Source organism: Salvelinus sp. IW2-2015, unplaced genomic scaffold, assembly GCF_002910315.2.
Source record: "Salvelinus sp. IW2-2015 unplaced genomic scaffold, ASM291031v2 Un_scaffold3463, whole genome shotgun sequence".
NCBI classification, from domain to species: domain Eukaryota; kingdom Metazoa; phylum Chordata; class Actinopteri; order Salmoniformes; family Salmonidae; genus Salvelinus; species Salvelinus sp. IW2-2015.
In genome coordinates, this window is record NW_019944743.1 from 1 (window position 1) to 10215 (window position 10215).

The following is a 10215-nucleotide window of genomic DNA, read 5'->3' on the forward strand; positions in this document are numbered from 1 at the left end:
TCCTCCCCTCCTCCTCCCCTCCTCCTCCCCTCTCCCTCCCCCTCTCCAGCCTTACAGCTCCATCCATGCATGGCTTGAGTTCCTTCCAGAAGGTCTGCATGTGTCCCAGGTCACTGAGCTTGTTGAGAGGGATGGAAACCTCCCCGATGGGGTCGTTACGACTGAACCGGTCAAAGTCCAACACCTGCAGGTACAGAGTCCTCTCCCTCACTTTCTCGTATGGGAAACCTGGAGGGAGGGAAGGGGGGAGAAAGGGAGATAGGGAGGGAGGGAGAGGGGAGGGGAGAGAGAGTGAAACAGACACAGAGAAAAGGTTAAAAAGTATCAGACCCTTTTTTCAATTTTCGCCTAAAATTACATTCCCAAATCTAACTGCCTGTAGCTCAGGACCTGAAGCAAGGATATGCATATTCTTGATAACCATTTGAAAAAGGAAACACGTTGAAGTTTGTGGAAATGTGAAATTAATGAAGGAGAATATAACACATTAGATCTGGTAAAAGATAATACAAAGAAAGCATTTCATCTTTTGAAATGCAAGAGAAAGGCCACAATGTATTATTGCAGTTTAGGCACACTTTCGATTTTGGCCACTAGATGGCAGCAGTGTATGTGCAAAGTTGTAGACTGATCCAATTAACCATTGCATTACTGTTCAAAATGTTTTATCAATACTGCCCAAATGTGCCTAATTGGTTTATTTATACATTTTCAAGTACATAACTGTGCACTCTCCTCAAACAATAGCATGGTAATTTTCACTGTAATAGCTACTGTAAATTGGACAGTGCAGTTAGAGTAACAAGAATTTAAGCTTTCTGCCCATATCAGATATGTCTATGTCCTGGGAATTGTTCTAATAACTTAAAACGTCATGCTAAACGCATTAGCGCAAGTTAGCTCAACCGTCCCGCGGGGGACACACCCTATAACCCTAACCCTATACTGAAACGATACCTAACCTTAACCTAACCCTCGTTCCAAAACATTAACCCTAAAATTAAATCTGCACTATGCAGAAATTGCTCCACCATTTCCTGGTTGCTAAAATTCTAATTGTTTGCCTAATTTCAGTTTATGTGACAAAACAAGGAAGGATATTGTAGCCAATCCCTGTTCCATCTAAACCGCTGTGAAATATATAATAAAAGCTTGATCATAATCTAAAATAAGAACGGGAAGCATAGAAATAGCGCAAATAGAACAGATCTACTGCTTCTTAGACTGGCTTTCAATGAGAATGACAGATCTATAACTCACAGTTCTATGTGAATTTGGTCAGGTCGCCCAAAAAGTTACATATTGAAGTTACATATTTAACCTTGTTCCTAAATCTAACTTTAACCTTTGTTCCTAAACCTAACCCTCGTTCCTAAACCTAACTTTAACCCAACCTTAACCTAACCCTAGTCCCTAAACCTAACCTTAACCTAACCCTTGTTCCTTAACCTAAATGTAACATTTGTTCCTAAACCTAATTTTAACCTAACCCTCATTACTAAACCTAACCTTAACCTAAACCTCATTCCTAAACCTAAACCTAACCTTAACCTAACCCCCATTCCTAAACCTAACCTTAACCTAACCATCATTCCTAAACCTAACCTTAACCTAACTCTCATTCCTAAACCTAACCTTAACCTAACCCTCGTTCCTAAACCTAACCTTAACCTAACCCTCGTTCCTAAAGCTAACCTTAACCTAACCCTATTTCCTAAAGCTAACCTTAACCTAACGCTCAACCTTAATTCATTTCGACCCATATGACTGTGACTTCTTCTGCCGGATGAGTGTACACTGCATAAAATAAAACAAATACATTGAGGAGAACATTGAGGGGAGCATCGAGGAGAGCATTGAGGAGAGCATTGAGGAGAGCATTGAGGAGAGTATTGAGGAGAACATTGAGGAGAGTATTGAGGAGAGCATTGAGGAGAGTATTGAGGAGACAGAGAAGTATTGAGAGCATTGAGGAGAATTGAGAGCATGAGAGATTGAGAGGTTTAGAGCAACGTAGGCATTGAGGAGAACGGAGACATTGAGGAGAGTATTGAGGAGAGTACTTGAGAGATCATTGAGAGAACATCGAGGAGAACATCTTTCAGGAGAGGCATTGAGGAGAGCATTTGACGGAGAATTGAGAGAACATTGAGGAGAACCTTGAGGAGAACATTGAGGAGGAGTACTTGAGGAGAACATTGAGGAGAAACATTGAGGGAAAAACATGAGAGGAGCCATTGAGGAGGAGAGGCATTGAGGAGAGTATGAGGCCTAGGGGAGGTGACGCGAGAAGATTGAGGGGACGCATTGAGGAGGAACATTGGAGAGAGATTAGGAGAGTATCTGAGGAGAACAGTTGAGAGACTGGAGCATTGAGGAGAACAATTGAGGAGAGCATGTAAATTCCCACGTGTACCTCGACAAGGAAGTCTCGTTCCAGTGAGGGTTGAGGTTACTTCCTCTTGAATCTTCGTCTCCACCTGTGCTTCTTGTCAGGCATGCAGTAGATCTTGACCGAAGGGTCAGACGTCCCAGCAGAAGTCCTTGCGGAGCTCCTGGCCCTTCATAAATAATTAATCATGTAACAATATATGCCATTTTACCAGTCACTTTTATCCAACTTATAATTTTGCATAAAATTTCGCAAAAGTGTCCTCAGCAGCGAAGAATCAAGCGGATATCCGGCTCTACGACTGAGACACACAGAGCTGATACCTGAGATCTAACGGTTGCAGAGTGAGTCCTAGGGAAGCTGTAAACCAACAGAGAACTGCGATCGCCCAGCTTCTCACTGACGGGCCACTGTTCAAACCCCATCGTCATCTCTGGATCCCGGGGACAGCTAATGGGGGGAGAGGTGGAATTTAGATTTTGGTGTTTTTGAGCAATTTAACACACGACATATTTAAAAAAGAACGTGATTAGCAAAATACATGGAGGATTTCACCAGGAGCATGAGGAAGGAGGGTTTTAGATTCAACTATATACTCAGGCATGCATGCGCACGTGTACACACACACACACAACCCCTTGGTATGACTATAGACCAGCGGGAGTGGAGAGTGGAAGTGAATGAGCCAGCCTCGTCTCTCTCTCTCTCTCTCTCTCTCTCTCTCTCTCTCTCTCTCGCTCTCTCTCTCTCTCTCTCTCTCTCTCTTCTCTCTCTCTCTCTCTCTCTCTCTCTCTCTCTCTTCTCTCTCTCTCTCTCTCTCTCTCTCTCTCTCTCCCTCTCCCCTCTCTCCCTCTCCCTCTCCTCTCCTCTCTCTCTCTCCTCGCCCTTTCTCTCTCCCTCCTTCCCTCTCTCCTCTCTCTCTCCTCTCGCTCTCTCTCTCAGGTTGGAAGGCATTAACAGAGAGAACACATGTAGCAGGTCATCAGTTCTCCTATGTCAGATAGAGATACGGTTAACCAAGAGGAAACAGCGAGCACGTCATCAGGTTGTGTTCCAAATAGCACCCTATCCCTACTATGGCGTTATCCAACATTATCCAAACAAAGTTGTTTACCATGACCATGTCTCCGTGAGTGAGTGCCAGATCGGGCACTGAGGAGTGCCGTCGGGACATGCCTTGGATGTTGCATCGGGCTTGTGCCACTGCCCCTAAGAGAGAGAGACAGGCGACACAGGCTGAGGGCAGGAGCCAGCAGGCGGTGTGTCTGACTGGCCGCTAGCACCAACGAGAGAGAGAGAGAGAGAGAAGACGAGAGAGAGAGAGAGAAAAACGAGCAGACGACAGAGACAGAGACAGAAAGACAGAACAGAGACAAGACAGAGACAGAAGACAGAGGACAGAGGACAAGAGAACGAGAGACAGAGACAGAGAAGAGCAGAGAGAGAAAGAGAGAGAGAGAGAGAGAGAGCAAGAGAGAAGAGAGAGAAGAGAGAGTGTTCAGGAGCGAGGTGACTCTAAACACGCAGGCCACAGTGGAGTCAAGGCCAGGCGAGGATGGAGTCAGGCCAGGGATTGAGTCAGCCCAGGTCTATTCTGAAATTATTGTAAGAGCCCTGTTTCTGGGGGGTTTCTAGATTGTTACTGTCTGGGATACACAGAGACTTTAGCTCCTACAAAGCATACATGCAACTTAGTTTTATGTGAGACCCCCTAACCCTCACACACAAAGAGACAGGAACATGGAAGTAAACATAACAGACATTACAGAACTTGTACGGACCAGATGACATTAAGTACAGTGGTGTGTGATGTGTGAGTGTGTGTGTGTGTTGGTGTGAATGGTGTTGTGGTGTGTGTGTGGTGTGGTGTGGTGTGTGTGTGTGTGTGTGTGTTGTGTGTGTGGTGTGTGTGTGTTGTGGTGTGTGGCTGTGTGTGTGTGTTGTGTGTGGTGTTGTGTGTGTGTGTGTGTGTATCCACCAGTGTTAAAAAGAACCACTTAGCGCTTTCTACTGCAAATCAAACACCCTTCATTGCAACACATTCTGAGGTCAAGAACCTAAAGAATATCATTTATAAAATATCACCAACAACGGCAGGAAAAAGAAAAAAAAAAACACTTCAAACAAATGTACACAAAAAGGATAGGAGATCGGGGGAGAGAAAAAGGAGAGAGAGAGAGAGAGACCATGAGAAAGCCCCGTTATGCCATTTTAGACTGCTACAGCATTTACAGAACTCCAGTAGTAGACTGTTCCAAGGAGTGCACAGACCCAACACTGGTTAGGCAACGAGAAAGAGAGAGAGAGGAGAGAGAGAGAGAGAGAGAGAGTAGAGAGGAAAGAGAGAAGAGGAGAAAGAGAAGGGAGAGAGAAGCGAAGGAAAGAGAGAGGAGAGAGTGACAAAGCAGAGACAAGAGAGGGAGAGAGGAGAGAGGAGAGGAGAGAGAGAAGATGAGGAGAGGAGAGAGGATGAGGAGAGAGGATGAGGTGAGGAGGGTGAGAAGAAGATGAGGAGAGAGGATGAGGAGACGAGAGGAGACGAGAGAGAAGAGGATGAGGAGAGGAGAGAAGAAGATGAGGAGAGAGGATGAGGAGAGATGATGAGAGAGAAGAGAGAAGATGAGGAGAGAGAAGAGGATGAGGAGAGAGGATGAGCAGAGGAGTGCAGGTAGTCAGTTTAAGCTTCCTGTCTCTCTCCATGTGTGTCTAACATGCTCAGGGAACAGTAGAACATTCCCTAGAGAATACTGAACAACAGAGTGCAAGAAAGAAGCAGGCCTCCATTCCGCCCTCAACCTGTCCCCATGGAAACCACCTGGAACAGCCCAGCTCCCCTCCTCACCACACACCTACACACAGCTTGCCTCCTCTCCAACACATTCAGCAGTCTGCTGCTTCACTTGCAATTACAGAACGCGCACACACACACAGCGGACATCACATACACACCACAGCTTGTACTAGGATGCCTGGATTCCTCCATGTAGCTCACATTGCCTTCTCTATCATTCTGTTTGTTTTGAATTGAAACAATAAACATGTTCTCTGTCCAGCTCTGTGTGCTGCTGAAGGACATTCTCCCCCTAACCTCTAAACCAGACGTATATACATGATGTATATAGTGATGTCACACTGGTGTCCTCTCCTCTTATGATGATCACTGAACTGAAAATATCAGTAGAACTTATAAGACATAATCAAAAGTAATCAGAACTAATCAATTTAATCCAAAGCGATAAAGGTGATGCCAAGAGACAGTGATGCCAGGGGACAGTGATGCCAGGAGACAGTGATGCCAGGAGACAGTGATGCCAGGAGACAGTGATGCCAGGAGACAGTGATGCCAGGAGATAGTGATGCAAGGGGACAGTGATTTGTTTGGGTGCTTATGAGCAAGCACACATGCGCGCACATACAGACACACGCGCGTGCACACACATGCACACACACAGTTTTTGTCTGTTTAGGCACTGGTGCTATAATTGCTTAGTGATCCATTATCTTGTAATTCGTGAAGGAGAGATAGTGTATATTTGAGGCCAGTAGTCTCTTTCTAAAACAGTAGGACTCAGAAAGACCCAAAACCTCAGTGGGTTGTTGCAGGGATTCTGACCCAGGTGTGACAGAGCTGAGCGTGTTGGGCCAGATAAGCCCCCCTCAGCCCCGCGAGCACCGGAGAGGAGAGAGCAGCTCTACTGGGAACATCTGGTGCAACAACACACATTATTCCAGAGGTTTCTCAACCAAATCAATGTGTATGAGAAGATAACAACTAACTGAGAGATACAGGTACTGAAGCACATCCAGACAGCCAGACCCTTTCTCATAGGATTTTGCCAGAATCTGTGTGTGTGTGTGTGTGTGTGTGCGTGTGTGTGTGCGCATGGAGACAGAACATAACTGAAGTGGTGGCTCAACAAGCTCTCACAGTCTCCCTGCAGAATTAGACGTTTTATCCACATTTCTCAAAACAATTTATTTTTAAGTTGATCCAAACTGTCAGGACCCGGTGCGAGAAACAGTCACTAATAATCGTCAGAACCCAGAAGATGAGGCAGACACAGCAGTACTAGAGATGGTGGTTTAATTAAAGAACAAAATCTTCAGGCAAAGAAACTAAATCCACAATGTCCAAAAATAGAGCCAAAAGGCACAAAATGGAAATCCTCCAAAATACAAAAGAAACTCCACAAAGTGGTAAAAAACAGCAGGGAAAAACAAACCTCAAAAGACTACTCAAATAATACACAAGAACTAAACCAGAGAACCTCTGGAAAATCCAACAAGAGAAATATCTGAATAAAACAAGGCTTGGGCTGGGGCTGGGTGCTAACTTACAAACACTGAGCAAGGAACTGAGGAACACACAGGGTATAAATACTAACAAGGGAATGACCTACAGGTGCAAACAATAATTAGAGCAAGAAAAACAAAAGGTACAAAAAAGGTGCAATGGGGACATCTAGTGACCAAAACCCGAACAGTCTTGGCCAAAACCTGACACAAACGTCAACTTTCAAAATGTTTTTGTAATTTTTCTGCACTGTATCGTTCCATTTCTCCAAATGTCAGATTTCGAAGTCAAGGGTTAAGTTTAGGGACTAATTCCGAATAGTTAAGGTCAGGGTTAAGGTTTGGGTTAAGGTTTGGGTTAAGGTTTGGGTTAAGGTTTGGTAAATAATGTGTCCACCACTGGGATCGAAGACGCAAACTTCTGATCGTCATGAGATTGCAGCCACCCGCTGCACCCTAGCAAAGCCTGCTTGATGGTAATTGCACTCACTGTTTTGAAGGCATTTGAAGGAATTTCCCAACGTCCTCAGGACATGGATAGATGTCCAATTTCTAAGTCAATCTTGTACGATCTCCCTGGAAAAGCCACAGATTTGTTCTAGGTACTGTCTGGTCATGGTGACTGGTTGCTTGAATAAGCGGTACTCAGGCTTGACACAATCACACACACACACAGACAAACACACAGACAAACACACAGACACACAGACTGATGTGCTTTCAACACAGAATGATTTACAGGAACCTAAGGTGTTTCTGAAGGCTCTGATGGTAGTCATGGAAACTAAGGTCTGGTACCTGACAGCAGTGTGTCCGTGTGTGCAGGTAGCCTAGTGGTTAGATCGTTGGGCCAGTAACCAGAAGGATGCTGGATTGAATCCCTAAACTGACAAGGTAAAAATCTGTCGTTCTGCCCTGAGCAAGGCAGTTAACACACTGTTCCCCGGGTGCTGAAGACGTGGATGTCGATTAAGGCAGCCCCCCGCACCTCTCTGATTCAGAGGGGTTGGGTTAAATGCAGAAGACACATTTCAGTTGAAGGCATTCACACAAGAAGAGAGATCTCACTAACTACACATGATGGTAACTGAGCAATACACTTACATCATCAACATGATGGTAAATCTGACCAAATAACAACTACATCACTCATCTACACTATCACAATGATTGTAAACTGACAATACACTAACATCACTCACTACACACACATGAATTGTAAACTGGACAAACACTACATCCCTTCACTAACTACACATGATGGTAAAACGACAATTACAACTACATCCCTCATCACATGTGGAAACTGACAATACATCTACATCACACATGATGGTAAACTGACAATACAGCTACATCACTCACTACACATGATGGTAAACTGACAATACATACAATCACTCACTAAACTGATGGTAAACTGACAATTACCTACATACTCACTAACATGATAGTAAACTGACAAATACACCTACATCAACCTTTAAATGTAATGGAGCGTTCCAGGAAACCATCCTCATATGAGTTACTACTGCTAGTAGGCCTTGCTCGTGAGATAACAACACAAGAAAGGAAGGGAAGTATAAAAATGAAGCGATAGAGGAGAGAGAAGATGATGCAGAGAGGAAAGAGATGAGGAAAAGAAGAAGAAGATAGTGGAGAAGGATGAGAAGAGGTGAGGAAGAGAAGATGAGGAAGGAAGATGATGAGGAGAGAGAAGAAGAGTGAATGATGAGAATCGGAGAGAAGAAGATGAGGAAGAGGATGAGGAAAGGAGAAGAGAAGAAGAATGGAGATGAGAGAGAAGATGAGGAGGAGGAGAGAGAAGAATGATGAGATGAGGAGAGAGCACAGATGAGGAGAGAGGAGAGGAGAGAGAAGAAGATGGAGAGGAGAGAGAAGAGAGGGCGCAGGAGAGAGGAAAGAGAGAGACGAGGAGAAGGATGGAGGAAGAGAGGATGAGGAAGAAGACGAGAGAGTGAGAGGTGAGGAGAGAGGATTTGAGGATGAGAGAAGAAGAAATCGAGTGAGAGGAGAGAGGAGAGGAGAGGAGAGAGGATGATAGGAGAGAGAAGAATGATGAAGAAGAGAGAGAGAGAGGAGAGAGGAGAGGAGAGAGAAGAGAGAGATAGGATGAGTGAAGGAGAGGAGGAAGATGTGAGAGAAAGAGGATGAGGAGCAGAGGATGAGGAGAGAGGCATGAGGAGAGAGAAGAAGAGAGGAAGAAGAGGATAGGAGAGGAGAGAGGATTGATAGGAGAGAGAAAAATGAGAAGAGGATGAGAAAGGAAAAGGAGAGGATGAGAGGAGAGAAGAGAGAAGGAGAGGAGATAGGATGAGGTGAGGAGAGGAGAGAAGATTGGACGAGGAAAGGAGGGATGCAAGGGAAGGATGAGGATGAGGAGAGAGGACCGAGGAGAGGCGAGAGAAAAAGAAATGAGGAGAGGAGAGAGGAAGAGGAGAGAGAGAATGATGAGTGAGAGGAGAGAGGATGAGGAGGAGAGGATGAGGTGTAGGAGTGGTGAGAAGAAGATGAGGAGAAGGATGAGGAGACGAGATGGAAGACGAGAGAGAAGAGGAATGAGGAGAGGAGAAAGAAAATGAGGAGAGAGGATGAGGAGAGATGATGAGAGAGAAGAGAGAAGATGAGGAGAAGAGAAGAGGATGAGGAAGAGGAGAGCAGCAGGAGTGGCGGTAGTCATTAAGCTTCCTGTCTCTCTCCATGTGTGTCTAACACTGCTCAGGAACAGTAAAAACATCCCTAGAGAATACTGAACAACCAAGTGCAAGAAAGAAGCAGCCCTCCATTCCGCCCTCAAGCCTGTCCCCATGGAAACCACCTGGAACAGCCCACTCCCTCCTCACCACACAACCTACACACAGCTTGCACTCCTCTCCAACACATTCAGCCCCAGTCTGCTGCTCACTTGCAAATTACAGAACGCGGCACACACACACAGCGGACATCAACATAACACACCACAGCTGTACTAAGGATCCTGGATTCCTCCATGTATGCTCAACATTGCCTTCTCTATCATTCTGTTTGTTTTGAATTGCAAATAAACATGTTCTCTGTCTAGCTTGTGTGCTGCTGAAGGACATTCTCACCCTAACCTCTAAACAGACGTATATAACATGATTATATAGTGATGTTCACAACTGGTGTCCTCTCCTCTATGAATGATCAATCTGAACTGAAAATATCATAGAACTTATAAGCCCTAACAAAAGTAATCAGAACTAATCAATTTAATCCAAATGCGATAAAGGGTGATGCCAAGAGACCGTTGACTGCGCTAGGGACAGTGAATGCAAGGGAGACATGATGCCAGGAGAACGTGATGCCTAGGAGACAGTGATGCCAGGAGACAAGTGAATCCAGGAGATTAGTGATGCAAGGGGAACAAGTGATTTGTTTGGGTGCTTATGAAGGCAAGTCACACATGCGGCGCACATACAGACACACGCGCGTGCACACACATGACACACACAGTTTTTGTCTGTTTAGGCACTGTGGCTATAAATTGC

General features: G+C 45.1%; 1 pseudogene; it reads left to right on the forward strand.

Moving 5' to 3' along the window:
* Positions 1-4579: 4579 nt before the first annotated feature.
* Positions 4580-9389, forward strand: LOC112075912 (uncharacterized; annotated as a pseudogene).
* Positions 9390-10215: the final 826 nt, after the last annotated feature.